The sequence below is a fragment of the Saccopteryx leptura genome, chromosome 11 (assembly GCF_036850995.1).
Source record: "Saccopteryx leptura isolate mSacLep1 chromosome 11, mSacLep1_pri_phased_curated, whole genome shotgun sequence".
Classification (NCBI taxonomy): Eukaryota; Metazoa; Chordata; class Mammalia; order Chiroptera; family Emballonuridae; genus Saccopteryx; species Saccopteryx leptura.
The window spans coordinates 28,214,017-28,218,049 of NC_089513.1; the positions used below are offsets into that span (position 1 = coordinate 28,214,017).

General features: G+C 37.5%; 1 non-coding gene across 1 annotated transcript; it reads left to right on the plus strand.

Annotated features, from left to right (window-relative positions):
• The first annotated feature begins 1,363 nt into the window (after positions 1 to 1,363).
• On the plus strand, positions 1,364 to 1,439 carry TRNAV-GAC (transfer RNA valine (anticodon GAC)). The gene has a single exon. It is a non-coding gene; the product is annotated as a tRNA-Val (tRNA).
• The last annotated feature ends 2,594 nt before the right edge of the window (positions 1,440 to 4,033 follow it).

Sequence of the window (4,033 nt, forward strand, 5' to 3'; positions counted from 1 at the left end):
ATAACCAAATTCTCCAATATTCTTCTCATCAAAAGACAAAAAAAGTAATTTATGGGTTCCTAAACAGAATGACTTTGGAAAATATACACTCCAAGTTATCAGAAATATAGACCCCCTAGATCATGTGTTTACAGTGATGGTATAATAACCTTTCCCCCTCATAACACTAGCCCCACTGAAGTCATAATGCTGAAAACTGTTATTATTTGTAAAATATTATTATATTTTTAATTGGAAAAGAGTCATATATCATCAAGAGTATACAAGTAATACTTCATTCATCATATCTTTTTAAAAATAGAATAAAACTTGTAGAGAAAAGGAACATTAAGTTTTGGAAGAGAACAAGCTAGATAAAAAAAACTTAAGGAGAAAAGTGAGGTGAGGGAGAATAGGAAGTCTATTTCATCTTGATAATATCATTGTTGAATACTGTGATACACAGTAAGTATCAAATATTTGTTAACTAAATAAATAAGTCAGTTACATAAAAGTGTTAATATATTAGATTCCCCAGAGACTGGTGTAATCATGAGGAGAATAAGCTAATTAAAGAGGAAATGGAAGGAGACTTTGGGTAGTCAACACACAGTACAAAATATAGATGATGTATTATAGATGTGTACACTTATGTTTTCTTTTTTAAAAAGAGGGTATGGAGGATTTTTCTTTAATTTTAGTGACTTAATAATTTTACATGGGGCTAGAACTTATATAAATAATACTTAAAACAGAGAGATTCTTGTATTATCTGAGAACTTAATTTTTTCCAGGGTCATACTTTGTTCTATTAATATGACTTAATGAATACTCTATCTGGAGTCACTAATATTAAATTTTATAGTACGGAGAATTTGTAAATTTATTTCTTTGTATTGTTATGCTGAATAGGCAATTGCATATTTGGTTTTCCTATGGCCATAGCCAGTTTCATTGTGTTCCAAAATCACAGCCCTCCCCCACCCAAAGAAACCATTTGGCTGTGAAAGTAAAAAACAAAATAATATAGCCAAATTTGCTAGAAAATATGAATATTTTTTAATAATAGAATTTTAAGTAGGTAACTCAAATTGAAACATGTCTGTGTTCTTTTCCTTTGATGTGTAAATGTACTTAATGCGGCAGAAATCAATATGTGTGTTTTCTTTGTTCCTTTTAAATCAAGTCTAGTTCTGATAACAGGATGTGCATTGGTGCCCCTGGGTATGCATGTCTCCTCTATAGAGCAAGCATGAACGTACAGAACTGCAGGACACATAGTCCCCTTCCAAATAGTCCCCCTGGCAGGCTGGTGCCTCCTGTTTCATGAAGGTCCTCCTCAACCAAAGGTCTCTGTGATGATGACACCCAAAGAAACATTTCAGCCCTGGCCGGTTGGCTCAGTGGTAGAGCGTCAGCCTGACGTGCAGAAGTCCCGGGTTCGATTCCCGGCCAGGGCACATAGGAGAAGCGCCCATCTGCTTCCTCTCTGTCTCTCTCTTCCCCTCCCGCAGCCGAGGCTCCATTGGAGCAAAGATGGCCCAGGCGCTGGGGATGGCTCCTTGGCCTCTGCCCCAGGCGCTAGAGTGGCTCTGGTTGCAACAGAGCGACACCCCGGAGGGGCAGAGCATCGCCCCCTGGTGGGCAGAGCGTCGCCCCTGGTGGGCATGCCGGGTGGATCCTGGTCGGGCGCATGCGGGAGTCTGTCTGACTGTCTCTCTCCGTTTCCAGCTTCAGAAAAATACAAAAAAAAAAAAAGAAACATTTCAGTCAGTGGTCTTTGGGAAAAAAAAAAACACACAACTATTTGGAAATTTATAAAATTATTAAATTATTATATTACTAGAGTAATTGAAACCTAGATTTCACTAGGTAAAGTCAGTAGAATACATGTCTTCTGAAACTATATTAGTGTATTTTATTGATTTTACTCAAACTTCTCATTTTAAAACTCACTCAACTGAAATTAATTCCAATAATACTTCCTTAGGTTTAACCCAATATTTTTCTACTGACATAATTTTGTTCCCAACCTGTTAAGAACAGTTGGCAATGTCTAGAGACATTTTTTATCATCAGAATTTGGGGCGGTGTGAGAGTAGGCAGAGGCCGGGGACAGTTAGAACCCTACCCCGCCCTGCTACCACACACGTGGTATTCTCAGAACTTTGCATCTACCACCTGTCAGCTCTACCAACTCAAACCTTTTGCAAAATAACTAATAATAATAATAATAATAAAGCATGTACTTGATTAATATCTATTTTAAACAGCTTTAGCATTTATGATTTACAGGATGCATTTCTTACTTCTCTGATATTCTTGTATGTATGTAAATTTTATCTCACCAATTAGATTGTAAGCTTCTGAAAACAACAGTCAAGCTTTATGATTTTTTGTAACTCTTAAATTAACTGACATTTTTAATAACTTGGAGGTTTATTACTTTAAAAAAATAATTATAGCTATAATTTATTGAGAATTTACTAAGTCCAAACTGTGCTAAAGTTTTTTATACACTATCCTATTTAATCATCATGACAATATTGTGAGATACTACTCATGCATATCCCATTTAACAGATGGGGAAAATGAAATACAAAGTAGCACATAATTTCTTCAGTCTGACTTAGTACAGGGATGTGAACTCAGCTCTGTCTAATTACACAGTCAAAGTTATGAATATGATGCTACATTTAATAACAGCACCAACAGTGATAGCTGTTATGGCAGGCTGATAATTGTTTCCAAAGATGTCAGGACCTAATCTCTGCAACCTCTAAAGATTATGTTATTTGGAAAAAGAATCTTTCCACATATGGTACAGTAAAAGATTTTAAGATGAAGCGATTCATAGTGGATTATCTGGGTGTTCCTTAAGTGTAGTCACTGGTGTTTGTATAAGAGACAGGAGCAGACAGAAGAATAGGCAGTGCGACTACAGAGGCAGTTTGGAGTTTTGAAGACATAAACCATAAAGCACCAGCAGCCACCAAAAGCTGGAAGAAGCAAGAAAATGAGCCTTTCCTAGAAACCCCGGAGGGAGTATGGTCCTGCTGACGCCTTGATCTTGTTGCACCACTGATATCCATCTCAGGTTCCTGGCCTCTAGAACAGTAAGACATTTTTTTTTCTCCTGTTTTAAGCCACCAAATGTTCAGTTATTTGTTACAGCAGCCACAGAAAACAAATACATCTGTCATCTGTTTAGTCTCTGCTTTGTGTCAGTCTGACACACATGACCTTAAGAATTCATGAGGCCCTGGCTCAGTAGTAGAGCATCAGCCCAGAGTGTGGAAGTCCCGGGTTCTATTACTGGTCAGGACACAGAGGAGAAGTGCCCATCTGCTTCTCCACCCTTCCCCTCTTACTTCTCTCTGTCCCTCTCTCATTTCTCCTCCTCTCCTGCAGCCATGGCTTAATTAGAGTGAGTTGATCGTGGGTTCTGAGGATGGCTCCATGGCCTCAGGTGCTAAAAATTGGCTCTGGTTGCAACAAAGCAAGGGCCCCAGATGGGTAGAGCACCGCCCCTTAGTGAGCTTGCCAGGTGGATCCCGGTCAGGGTGCATGTGGGAGTCTGTGTCTACCTCCCTCCTCTCACTAAAAAATAAAAATAAATAAAAAATAAAAGCATGCATTAGTATAAAGCCCAAGGTGCAGTTCCTCATGAGATCCATGCTGTTACATTCTTTTAACTTGAAAAGTTAGTAATGCCACCTAAATACACATTTTTCCCATTAGTATTTATTTTTTTCTATTGTTCGGTTTTCCAATCTAGTCAATGTCTACAAATTAATTAGGTTTTGCGATTCTTTTAGACTTGACCCTTATAAGTAGGACTATTTTTTGACAAGCTTTAAATTTTTCAAGGTTTTATTATATCCTCTATAGTTCTATATGTATTTGCATATAAGCTCTATTCAGTCTAAGTTTTTGTAATATATCCAAAACAAACATATATTTTGGGCACAAATTATGAACAAGGGATTATTCAGTCTCCCCTGGTGAGGTACATACTTAAAGACTTTGCCCCAGAGAACCCTATAATTTGTTT